This window comes from Triturus cristatus, chromosome 5_2, assembly GCF_964204655.1.
Source record: "Triturus cristatus chromosome 5_2, aTriCri1.1, whole genome shotgun sequence".
NCBI classification, from domain to species: Eukaryota; Metazoa; Chordata; class Amphibia; order Caudata; family Salamandridae; genus Triturus; species Triturus cristatus.
The window spans coordinates 637,360,207-637,374,397 of NC_140588.1; positions in this window are offsets into that span (position 1 = coordinate 637,360,207).

Here is a 14,191-nt window from a genome sequence, read left to right on the forward strand (position 1 = left end):
ACACCAGGGGACAATTTGCGCTAGCACTCATACCAGTGTGCTACAGCTAGAGTGGAAAAAAAATAATAGTATCACCAAGAAAAACATCAGGAAACACCAAAACCATAACCCCCACCCAGCCTCCCTGCTTGGCTGACATAAAACTGCCCACCCCTCAAATCTGCAGAGCATCTGCCACCACAAAATGACATAATGAACAGTAGATGACGGAGGCCAAAGGCAAGCCCCCTCCTGTCTGCCCACCAAATGCAAACAAAAAATAACATATTACCAAATGGTGCACAGTATATAGCAGGCCGTTTCAAATGTAAACTGCAGCCCCACAGTACGCCATGGGTACACAGACAATGCAGCATTCCCAGTGTTTTGTTCTTGCAGCTTCCAGCAAGCAAAGGAGTAAGTGATAGGACAGTTGCTTCCTCAGCATGGACTTTGGAAAGGAGTAGCAGAAGGGTAGTCATGGTGTCGGTTCCCTGGATGAGTTCTTTTAGTGTTGATGATCAGAAAATTGATTCTGTTGCTTCAATGTTCCAGGCTTTTGTTTAGGCCCCCAGAGCACGCCTGAGGCCTAGGCTCTCGAACTGTCCTCCAGCCAGTCCCACGCCTCACCTGGAGTTGAAAAGTACCAGATCTTGCCCCCAGCCATGACATGCAGTTTCACCGGAAATAGCATTGAGTATTTGTCTCATGGTCTCTGAGCACTCTTTTCACTTCAAGGAAGCTGCGGCACATTCTTTGAACTTTTAATATAAAGTCTGGGAGAAAAGTGATGTTTGCAGTGGAGGGGTGCTGAGGGCTGTTTGCAGGATGATGTCGCATCTTGAAAGTACAGGTGGGCGGCAAACTCGACTCTGCCGGTGGAGTTTACAGAGTTTTTTCTTCTCCGCGCTCCTCTTCCAGTGTAGACCTCTGCAAAAAAACTCTGCCTATACGTCGGCGGAGCAGAGTTTAAACTTTACTGGCACTCTCATTCTCACAGCCAATTTTGGCATCTTCCGCTAGTTTGCTTTCACTCTGAGCCCCTGCTTGGTGTAAAGTCAGCCTCACTGTCTCCCAACATAAGTTCTTATCTAGCTGCAGTAGTAGAGTGCAAACCCAACATCTTGCTTGCCCCCTGTGGATGTTTGCCTCAGTGGACACATTATCGCAGCTCCAGCATGGCCACAATTAAAGTTTTCCCCTTTAACTCTCTTTAATCTCATTTTGGATTTTGAAGAACAGCAATGACATCTGAGGCACCCGGGGGGGTCGTGGTTGAAAGCAGGAAAAGCACAAAGGGCCCTATGGAGCATGGAAAATGATTGTGCTCCAAGAGAATATTCAGCAACAGCATGCTGAATGTTCTAAAAGCAAATGCTGTCTGCTGAGGATTGAGGGCCCTCTGTGCTGCGCCGACTCCAGAGGCACCGCTGATGCTTTAAACAGAGATTGGCAGCACTGAAGATATACCTGCTACCCAGGAGGAGCAAGGACACCAGCGGCGCGGACCGTGGGCATAAAGCATAAGGGTGTGGGCTGTTCTCTGGTCTACCTTGCAGCAGAGCCCTTTAAGAGGTGAGGAAGTGCTGGGCATGACAATCAAGGGACAGCATTTAGTATGGGGTGACTGGTCTAGGGCAGCGTGACAAAAGTTGCTGATGTCTGCGCTGCTGTGGGGAGGCTTTGTGTGTGCATTTCAGTGGGTGGGCACTGCAAGGTTGCAGGGCTAGGACAATTAACTACTTGGCCTTGTAAACCATCATTGGAAAGTCATTACAAAGCTGTCGAGAAGTGGTGAACAGATTGTTACATGATGACACATAGCTAATTTCTCCCCTCACAATACCTGCAATGAGCTGGACGGCAGGGGCAGGGCTGTCGAGCAGATTTCCTGCTCAGACTAGAAGTCTCTTATTCTTTTCTCATTGCCACAGCTTTAAAATGATTTAGAATTTGTATTCCTCTGTTGTTAATAGGCCCGGGCAGCATTTTACCACACGTGGAATTCCAGGAATTTTACTGAGTTTTTAGTTCTGTAGTGTAGTTCCTATATCCCTGATAGGCTCTGCGCATTGGAATAATATACACTATAAATTTGACATAGGACTGAGGTCAGTATGTCTCTATCGAGTACATTAAACTTACTTGTGTGTGCCAGCTGACTCAGAGGTCACTAGAAACTTCTTGAATACACAAGAAGGGATTCGTTTCTGACAACCGCATAAACATGACAACTCTGTTTCCCTTAGAGTCGGAACAATCTCAGAACCGTGGAAACAATAGATAACAGTTTCACTCAGTCAATCGTGCATGCTTAGTTTCTACAGAGTTGCACAGAAATAGAGAGACGGGCGTTTCAATAAAAAGGGTTTATTGAACAGTCTTATTTCTCATGCAAGAGACATGAACTGCTACAATCGTAAGACAGGCTGCGAAGTACAATATGTACGAGGTTAGCAGTAAGATACAATAATACTGCAATAGCATGGTTTTTAGCTATGACATATATTAATTAAAATACATACACAAATAACACAGGCTAAAAGTGAATACTCATCTGATGCTTTTAAGTTGTTCTACCCCAGTGTACCTAACCTAAGTGTAGTATGAGGTAAGAAGTAGGTTCTGTTTTCTAAAGTGTAGCTAACTATAGCTATAGTTTTAGTTTTGCCAAGAGTTGCCAAAAGTCTCTAAGTTCTAGTCTGCTCCATACCTTAGAATGTGCGAGGTTGGAATCTCTTTTCCGGGACTCAATATCTAACAACAGTCAGAAACAAAGGAGCTGGATTCTCTGCAAAGAGGATGACAGCGTCTGGTCAGTGCGTCAGGCTGGAACTCGATTTCCTTCCAAACTTGCCGTGGCAAACCGCAAGTAGGCAGTCAAGCTGGATTGTGCCGGAACCGAGGTTTGCCAGGGCAAGTGCAGGTATATTTATACCTTGAAGGTGTTTAGGAATGCCTGTATTGACGTAAAAGTCGGGCATCGGAACGTCATGAATGAACCCCTAAGAAATAGATGTTCATGCATACTAAATGAGTTCTTGGAGAAATCAATATCCAATCAAGGGAAATTCCTAAAGGCTTAAGAGTCCGGTTTGCCAAGAACTCATTGTGACGTGGATGTAGGAGACCATGCCTGTATTTGGTTAGCATGGAAAATGACTAAATAAGGGCTGGATTTTCTATGCCTAAATAAGGGCAATATGAATTGTACCTAAATAAGGGGATAAATCGGGAAACCTATATACGGAATCTAAATCTACACACAACAGCTCACTCCGTGGAATTCCGTGTAGTAGAACTCCGCCCACCCCTACTCAATAGTTAAATATCCTGGCAATTATGGGGCAGGGTCGAGCCCCCAGTTTTGGCTGGATTCCCAGGACCCAGTGGGCCTGTTCCACTTATAAATAGTTGGAAAGGCCACAAGGCTGGAGTAATTTCAAAATGAGTTCTTCCACAAACAGATCTACCGCCAACCCTTCTGCACCCTCTGGGACTCCAATTATACTGATATTGTAGTGCCAAGAACGGCCCTAATAATCTTCCAACTTGGATTCCTGATTTGTGGAGGTAGCACAGAGCTTTCCGACCTGAGTATTTAGAGAATTCACATCTAAATTAAGGGTTGCAGTAGTGTCTTTCAACTTCTTTTGCATGGTGGGTGCAGAACTAGAATATCGGCGTGAAAATATCGACATAGAGATAAATATCGAGGTACGAATATCGTTGGTGTATCGATGGGAGTAATATTGATGTAAAAAATATCGATTTTATTGTTGTGTAGTAATATCTAAATTTTAAATATCGATGTTAAAAATATAGATGTAAAAAATATTGATGGAAGTAATATTGATGTTATGTTTATGATTTTATTTTTTTAGTGGTTTAATTGTTATTTTATGTATTTTTTTCAATTTCTAATGTTTATATGCAAACAGAAATTTGAAATAATTTGTTTTTCTTTTATTTTTATAATTATTTTAGGAGCGGGATGTTGGTTTTATAGGGGATAAGGGTGGGTAGTAATTTAAAAATGTTGGTTTAAATGTATAAATTTTCTCAATTTGTATATATTTTAGGAGTGGAATGTTGGCTTTATAGGGGATAAGGGTGGGTAGTAATTGAAAAATGTTGTTTAAATTTTAAATTATTTGTTCAAATTTGTATATATTTTAGGAGCAGGATGTTGGATTTATGGGGGATAAGGGTGGGTAGTTATTTAAAAATGTTGTGAGTATTACATTTTAAATAGTAATATTTTAAAATTTGAAAAAATATTTGAAATTAGAAATGTATATTTTAACAAAAAATTAAAAAATTGTACAAATTAGAAATAAAAATTGATGTGAGATTATGTATTTAAATGTAATTATTTAATTTTCCATTATTGATAATTAATACAATCTATAACTGTTGTTTGATAAATGCAAGTATTTATTAATTATCAAAATATTCTATAAATTGTAGAATCATATAGAAATATATTAATTATAGATTTGAAATTTAAAATTGAGTATTATAATAAAGATATATTTGTTAAAAGTTTATAGATTTAACTAAAATCTTAAAGGCTGTTTGATGAAAATATTAATGTAAATGTAGATAAATAATAAATATTTAAAATAATTATAAAAAAAGAAAGATTTATAATTATCAGATTTTTAAATGTATTTGTTAGTTAATTATGAAAATGTGTAAATGTGTAAAAAAAATTAAAATCTTAATTCATATTTGATTATTTGTTTAAGCATTCATAATAATATATCAATAGAAATTGCGTTATAATTTAAATATTTATTTTTGAAATTTAGAAAGAAAATGTATATTTATTGATGATATTTTTTTTAAGGATATATATTTTTTAATAGTAAAAATGAAAGGGGAATATTAAATATATATTGTTTTGAGTTTATAATGATTTGCAATTAGAAAAGTACATTATTATGGTTTGCCATCCAGCACTTTCCGTGAGTGTATTTGGATTTGGAGTTAGAATAGTAAATTGTTATGGTTTACTATCCAGCACTTTCCCTGACTTTAGTTGGATTTGGAGTTAGAATACTAAATTATTATGGTTTACTATCCAGCACTTTTGCTGAGCTAATTTGGATTTGGAGTTAGAATAGTAAATTATTATGTTTTACCATCCAGCACTTTCCCTGACTTTAGTTGGATTTGGAGTTAGAATAGTAAATTATTATGGGTTACCATCCAGCACTTTTCTTGAGTCGATTTGGATTTGGAGTTAGAATAATAAATTGTTATGGTTTAATATCCAGCACTTTCCCTGACTTTAGTTGGATTTGGAGTTAGAATAGTAAATTATTATGGTTTACCATCCAGCACTTTCCCAGAGTTGATTTGGATTTGGAGTTAGAATAGTACATTATTATGGTTTACCATTCAGCACTTTCCCTACTTTAGTTGGATTTGGAGTTAGAATAGTAAACTATTATAGTTAACCATCCAGCTCTTTCCCGAGTTGATTTGGAGTTAGAATAGTAAATTATTATGGTTTACTATCCAGCACTTTCCCTGACTTTAGTTAGATTTTGATATGGTTAACTATCCAGCACTTTCCCTGACTTTAGTTGGATTTGGAGTTAGAATAGTAAATTATTATGGTTTACCATCCAGCACTTTCCCTGAGTTGATTTGGATTTGGAGTTAGAATAGTAAATTAGTATGGTTCACCATCCAGCACTTTCCCAGAGTTGATTTGGATTTGGAGTTAGAATAGTAAATTATTATGGTTTACCATCCAGCACTTGCCTTGACTTTAGTTGGATTTGGAGTTAGAATAGTAAATTATTATGGTTTACCATCCTGCACTTTCCCTGAGTTGATTTGGATTTGGAGTTAGAATAGTAAATTATTATCGTTTACCATTCAGCACTTTCCCTTACTTTAGTTGGATTTGGAGTTAGAATAGTAAACTATTATAGTTTACCATCCAGCTTTTTCCAGAGTTGATTTGGAGTTAGAATAGTAAATTATTATGGTTTACTATTGTCAGGCCTCCAGAGGACGAAGAGGCGGTAATGGGGGCAACGCTGGGGTCTTTCTGCCGCCCAAGACTGAACAGACGGGCAAAGAACAATCTATGGACTGAATTAAACAGAAAAAGGAATTCCAAGATGGCGGCCATGCTGGAAGGATAGCGGCAGTCTAGTCTTTCTCCCACAGGTGTCCAGAGGTTAGGTGAGGCGCGCGCTCCAAGAGGAATGCGCACTTCACTGAGGTAATTCAGAGAATCGCAGCTAGAAATTCAGAGCTCCCGAGTAAAAGAGTTTTAGAGCAGAATTAGTGTTGGATAGTCAGCGTCAGTGCTAACAGAATAGTTTTCCTAGTCAGGAACGTTACATAACTCCGTGAGAAATAATAGAAGTGAATTCCGAAAATTCCACAGAGACGAAAAAGACGACAAATTCACTCCTACCTTCGTGAAGACTTCCAATTACTTCTCCGTTTTCCCGAGCAGAAATTCGGAGGTCTTTTGGCGCCGTCCTGTGACAGAAAAGAGAAGACCGAAGCTAAGTACAATTGAGAGGCATGAGAGATTGAATGAAAAAAGAATATGATAGTAAAAGATCGCATAGAAGACTTACCTGAATAGCCATAGTAATCCGTAATTCAACCTGAGGAAAATAGACAGACGTGTTATGCAATAGTGTTGAAAAAGACAATACGAAGAAATATACTCACCACAGTTTCAAGTAGTAGATAACTAGAAAAAGGGAAAAGCAAGGAATACACAAGCTTAGAGCTTAGAATAGTATTTGCGTTTAGAGAAACACACTACAAGAAGAATTCACAGAAGAAGAAGACTAGCTAGAAATACTCCACTCTAGAAGTAAGTCAACCAATAGTAAATTTCAAGGTAAACGAATTTAAAAGGAAAAGAGGTTATGAGAAAAAACTAATAGAAAGATGTTTTGTAGAGAAAGGAGTTGGAAGAGTATCCAGACCTACAGAAAGGAATATAAAAGCACAACACAAGAAGACAGACATACAGAAGAGGGGCACAGTGCTTGAAACCCAGGGTAGGTGTTAACACATAGAGAGAGGTTTAGGAGTAGAAGGGAATTTGATAGTTATCGTGTTGTGTTCTTGTTTTAAGTTTCTCATTTACAAGAGCAGCCAGCAGCGCTAAGAAGAAGCTGAGGAGAATAGTAGAGAACCGGTGTTTCAGGACCAGTCTCTTCTTGGTTTATTATTTTATCCACTCCCCCCTTCCCCCTGTAGGGTAGTTGCGGAGTCCAGGTGAATATTACTGGAACTCTGGCTGCCTTGTAGAGGGAGTTGGGAACTAGCATCTCTGTTCCTGTGCAAGCACTTCTGGAGAACGTCACCTTGACCCTGACAGAGTGAAGTGCCCAAGTGGTATACTTGCACCCGGACAGAGATGGCAGAAGGAATAAACTTACAGACTCTGGGAGTAGTGTTAGAGACCATTCAAAAGGAGTTAGTGGCAGTAAGAGAGGAAAACCAAAACCTGAGGCAGGAGGTGATGAACTCAAGAAAAGAGACAGCTGAGTTAGTTCAACGAGTAAAGCAACCATTCGGCTTAGGGAGGGACGCGTTAGACCCATCTACTGAAGACCCAAATAGAATGTCAGATACGGAGACAAGAAGAACCCATTGAAAACCTTCCAAGACAAACGCTACGGCACTGTTAAGGCCAACTAAAGGGGCTAACATCGCGACCAGCGAATGATACGTGTCTGCCTGCTACGGCGATTTTACAACAACACGCCAAGCAGCTCTCTGCAAATTAAACGGTAAAACTACTTAAAACCAAATGAGGACGAGTTCATAAGTAAGAAACATCCTGCCTCATACTGTAAAGACGTCTGAAAAGGGTCTCGGAATATAACAACTTCATCATTGAATAAGATGGTCTTGAGAAAAGATATAATGAATAAATAGACAACAAGGAATCAGAGGAAATTGAGACATGCTATAAGGAGTCTTTGAACATGGCAACCAAACAGTGCCCATAATAAGAGAGACGATGAAATATCTTTGGTCTTGAAAAAGATTGACAATTTAATTTAACCATCGAAACACGTTGACGCATCACTGCAACACAATCTGTGGGAACAGCTTTTCTTGTAGACAATGTATTAACAAATTGTGTGTATGAAAAGCTTTTGAAACTTATCAACGGATGTGTTATCTAAATGACAAATCGTACTGTCTATCTTTGTCTCTCTGTTTCAAGTGTGTGGGATCATTAATTGTTAGATACAGCCATTGTGTTTTGTAAGGTCCAAATATTGTACTTTAGTCAGGTGTACAAGTTGTGCCCCTTAATTTAGTGGAATTTACTTTGAGTATAGATGACATCCGTATGTTTTAGATGCATTTGTGACAGGATCATAAAGTGCTTTTGTCTGTTTTTAACTGATTTTTAATAAAATATCATGTTTGTACTGAATTGTATATGGGTATGATTTGTATTAACTAGACATATCCTAGCACATGGACTTATGATTGTGTTTTTGAACACAACATTTCGTTTTCCTAATATCACCAATCCTTAAATCAATTTGTACCACGGGAATTTCATTTCTACCAAATAGAATAACTACACAAGTAATCCATTCATTGTCCCCAGTTATTCCGTTGGCTCCTCCGGAGCGTTTTAGTGGGGACCCACAAAAGGCACAGCTATTCATCACGCAGTGCTCTTTGCACTTCATGTGTCGCCCTTCCATTTTCCCAGATGCGCAGTCTAGGGCGGCCTTTGTTTTATCGTACTTGAGCGGTGATGCAGCGTCCTGGTCAATGCCTCTGGTTTCCCGGGATGATCCTCTGTTACAAAACTATGAAAACTTCAAGCGAGAATTTCTTCGAATTTTCGACAGACGGAGAATATCTCAAGCAGTAGATAATGAATTACTGGACCTAAGACAGGGAAACCGAGATCTAGTAGCCTATCAGGCCCAATTCAATAAATTAGTCGTAGAAACGGACAGGCCAGAAAGCAAAAGAGCTGCAGTTTTTTATAGAGGTTTAAGAGACGAACTTAAAGATGTGTTGGCACAAATACCAAATAGACCCACAGAAATCTCAGAATTAGTGGACCTGGTCTTAGAAATAGACTTTCGTCAAGGAGAGAGAAGAGGAGAAAAAAGGAAAGACTTCAGGCCAATAGTTCCAAGATTTGATCGGGTTCGGCCAGAAGGGAATAAGGCTGTGGAGGACAAATGAGTTCGGAACCCATGCAAATTGGAAAGATAAGAGGTCCCCTATCCAAAGAAGAGAAAGAGAAAAGAAGGGCAGGAAATCTATGTATGTATTGTGGCTCCAGCGGGCATTTTGTTAGGGGTTGTCCAAGAAAACCGAAGACCCCCTTTAAGCCGAAGGAAAACTCACAGCACCACCTGTAGCGGGAGTTGGACCGGTGGATGCTAATCAGAAATCAACTCCAAAAGAACATCAAGTGGCTAACACTCTACAGTTGTCTGCCCCACATCTAATTTTATCCATGGTACTTAAGTTCCGGCAAGAAACGTTGACAGAAGTTTCAGTAATGATAGATTCCGGAGCCACCGGAAACTTTCGTGATCTAAAATTTGCTGCTAAGGTGGGGTTACGAGCTATCTTGAAACCCAAAAGTGAACCTGTCCGGGCAGTAGACGGAACGAATCTCTCATCTGGACCAATAGTAAGTCATACTGAACAGGTACAATTGATCTACTGTGATGGACATGAAGAAGTCATTCAATTCAATCTAATTGACGCACCTCAGTTTCAACTCATCCTGGGCCTTCCATGGCTCACGGAACATAATCCAATGATAAATTGGAGCACAAGATCCATAGTGATGGATTCAGAATATTGTCGAAAAAATTGTTTTGAAACGAAAGAGGGAACCAGAGAGTGCAATCCAGCTCAGGCCTTGTGCACAGCGGAGACCTCTGTCTGTGTGATAGATTCCCAGGAGATTACGTCGGAATATGAAGATTTTGCCGATGTTTTTAACGAAACAGAAGCAGAACAATTGCCCCCCCACCGGGTTTACGATTGTGAGGAAATAAAAATTATGAGGCCTATGTGTCCCCTATGTGTTCCCCAAACGTTTTTTGTTTACATGCATGTACGCCATGCATTTGCCCTCCATGGCCTGTCTACCATGATGCCTATGCTATAACGTGGCCTGCCATCAAGTCTCCCATGAGAGAGACGACAAATCTGCATTGAGGCCTACACGTTTTGCATCATGTTTTCCTGCAATCGTGTCATTTTAATGAAAGCCCGTTTTTGTGGCTCAGCCAAGAGCCGAAAAGAGGTTTCAGGCCTCAGACGCTCTGAGAGCTGCAGCTGCATATCTTTGGCCTCGCACACTTGGGCCTCAGCCAAAGGGGCCCAGTCCGGGGTGCCGAGACAGTATTGAGCACGGTTATCTGCTTACTCCTACTGAACCACATTCCTGCCTGGAGAAGGAGGAATAAACACAACCCGTCTGCAAAGGAGAGAGCCTAGCCTTTCTGTCTTTTTTTGTGTGATTGCAAAGCTCACGTCAGTGAAAAGCCCATAGCCCCCATGTAAGGCCTACGCAGTGAATGAAGAAATAGATGCCACATCGGCTCTTGGTGATGGGCAACCTATGTCACAGATCAGTCCCTGCTCCGGACTTTAGATATCAGATAATACAAGATGTACTGGTCGTCCTGACACTGAAGACTCCCCGATTGCACAGCAGCCTTTCCCCACGTCAGTTACACGTCATGCTCAAGTTGAGCACACGTAAGGCAAAGTTCCAGTAAAGTTCCAGCTGATCACGCAACCCCCTCCAGGTATCCACCCACCTATGACATTCACCAATGATCATCACGTGGACGCCCACATGGACGCCCACCTTCACGCCTACTTACACACCCACATGCTCTTATCTCTTTCTCTCTTGCTCTGCCTGAAGCGCTTCTGCTTATGTATAATATTGAATGTATATATACTGTACTCTGTGAATAAAGTTTGAGAATATTTCAGGAGAATATTCTGAGCAGAAGACCCTTCCTGATCCCTTGTGGTGATGGAACTATTCTCCCTATAACTCGAGTTATTGGAATAAAGCCCTTTTGAACCTGATACCACAGACTCAGCCTCTTGCTTTATGCATGATCATATTGATACATATAGAAATTATGAGTGCGTAATACTTTATTTACGACATTTAATGGCGCCCGAATAGGGACAAATCTCCTTCCCCACGCGCCGGAGATGAAGGTCCAGTTTTGCCCCCTTCCACAGCCGTGACGGACTTCAAGTGTACACGTCGCGGGTTTTCCCGCCAACTCCCTCAGGCCAACGAAGGAGACGGACTGCGACCAGGCATCCATACGAGGCGGTGAGGATTGCGGATCGTCCTGACCCAGAGCCCACCCTGCGAGAGAGCTGTTTCCGAGGTTTCTAGAGATCCACCAAGGATACGCCATTCCCTGCGCAGCGTCAAGTGTCCGAGGCCTTCAAGTTCTGCTTCCCGGTGAGTTTTTCATGGGGGTTGCATAAAGACGGGTTCATTTAATGAACACGGTAAAGACGTGTCTCACTTGTGAGACCGGTATGTTTTCAAGTATTCAAGTATTCAAGAGCATGCATCAAGTATTCAAGTATTCAAGTATTCAAGTATTCAAGAATTCAAGTATTCAAGTATTCAGGTGCACCGATTTAACTGTATGAATGTTATTGTCTTAGTCAGGTTCAGTTAGGTTTGAATGTGTCAGGTTTTTATGTAAGTTTGTTTCATTGTGATTTTTGTTTTTGGGTCATTGTGATTTTTGTTTTCGGTTACATTCCAACATGCCGTTGTTTTCGAAACTGCGTAAGATATGTACCAGAAAAGGTGTACTAGAAGAACCAGTTAACATTCCGCCTAGAGACACACCTGGACGTTTCATGTACTGTAAGCATGGTTTAGATGCCGTGTTGTTTTTAGAACTATGGGTGGATTACAGGAAGGATTTAGAGACAACGTATAGATGGCCTATCACGGGAACGTGGGATGCGGAATGCATCATGAAGGTAGAGGAAGAGCTATGGATGAGACAATGTAGACCTGCTCAGAAGGATGCCATTGAGTTTTGGCGCAAGGAGTCACATAGAAGAACAGAGTAAGTGTTCCACAAAGCAGAGAGAAGTAGACAGGAGTCTTTAAAAGCCAAAGAAAAGAAGTTACAGGAGGAAGGGGAGCGGGTAAAAAGAGAACAGACTGAAAGAGAAAGAAATACTGTTGTTGCTGGTATTTATCCCGTCCTTTCAGAGGAACTAGCAAGAGTGGCCCCAGTAGAAAGACCCGTTAGAGTGCCACCGCAAGTACCCCGAAAAAAAAGACCAACAGCATCCGAAGCGTTTATTAACAGCTACCTAGAGGAATCCCCACCAGCATACCTAGACGGATCTTTCCCCGCACCCCCAACACAGGCCCAGCTCCAGGAGCTCGAGGACGGCGGGGAGGGATCCGGGACAGCATCAGGAGGGGGGCCAACTGTAAAAGTTGACATCTCCGAATGTATATACGATCCAGATCCAGGAAAGGGCAATAGATTTGGAGCCAGGTTCTAATCTCCCCTGCAGCCGGGTATACGCCTTGACAGAAAAAGAACATCACCACTTGAAGGAATACTTGGATAAATATCTGGCGAATGGATTCATTCGTCCATCCCAGTCATCTGTATCTTCGCCTCTTTTCTTCGTGCCAAAGAAGAAGGAGGGAGATCTCAGAACCTGTATTGACTATCGTGCAATCAATACGATCACCAAAAAGAACCGATACCCACTGCCACTTATTTCTGTTTTATTGGATCAGTTGAAAGGAGCACAGATCTATACAAAATTAGATCTCAGAGGAGCCTACCATCTTGTGAGAATACGCGAGGGAGATGAATGGAAGACAGCCTTCAGGACTCGATTTGGGCTGTTCGAATATCAAGTTATGCCATACGGTCTGTGCAACGCCCCGGCTGCCTTCCAGCATTTCATCAATGATGTTCTCAGTGAGTATATTGATCAATGTGCAATAGTGTACATTGACGATATTTTAATCTATTCGTCAAACACGAGCCAGCACCAAGAACAAGTAAGAGGAGTGCTACAGAAGCTTAGAGAAAACAAACTATTTGTTAAATTGGAGAAATGTGCATTCGGTGTCTCCCAAGTGGAATTTTTGGGTTTTGTTTTATCACCGGCTGGAATGAAAATGGATGAGCAGAAGGCGAAGGCAGTGGTTGATTGGAAATCCCCGGAGTGTGTCAAGGAAGTCCAGAGTTTCATCGGGTTCGCGAACTTCTATCGAAGATTTATAAGCGAATTTTCACGAAAGATATTACCCCTGACGCACCTACTTAGAAAATGAGTGCGTTTTGAATGGACGGAAGAATCAGAAAGGGCCTTTCAACTCCTAAAAAAAGACTTCACTACCGCACCGATACTCCTGCACGCCGACCGTACTGAACCCTTCTACGTGGAAACGGACGCCTCAGATCTGGCAGTTGGAGGGGTATTATGCCAACGGCATCAGGTAACAGGTCAATTACATCCAGTCGCCTACAGATCACGAAAGCTAACATCAGCAGAGGTGAATTACACCATAACTGAAAAGGAGTTACTGGCAATCAAGGATGCATTTAAAGAGTGGCGACACTATCTCATGGGGGCTCAGCATCAAGTGACAGTCTTCACCGACCACAGGAATTTGAAATTTTTGAAGTCTGCTCGGACACTAACACCAAGACAACTCCGTTGGTCATTGTATTTCGCGGACTACGATTTCGTGATTACCTATAGGCCCGGAGCCCAGAATGGGAAGGCTGACGCTCTATCCAGATTGGGGACAAACGATCAGAAGGATCAAATCGAAGATCAAACTATAATTCCGAGTGAAAAGATTATTGGAGCTACAATATCTTCTGATTTAAAGGAGCAGATCATCAAACAAATGAGCCCAGAGGAAATACAGGATTGGGTTGCGAAAGATAAAGAAAGGAAAATTCAGCATCAGTTGCCTTATTATAAGGAAGCCTTGTACTTGCCAACCCCAGAGTTACGGAATCAGGTGATGGCTGAATGTCACGACAATCTTTTGGCAGGGCACAAAGGAGAAACAAAGACAGAAGAGTTAATCAAGAGACATTATTGGTGGCCTCATATGACCAGAGACATTGAGGAGTACGTTAGAACTTGTGAGATCTGCGCACAGGGAAAA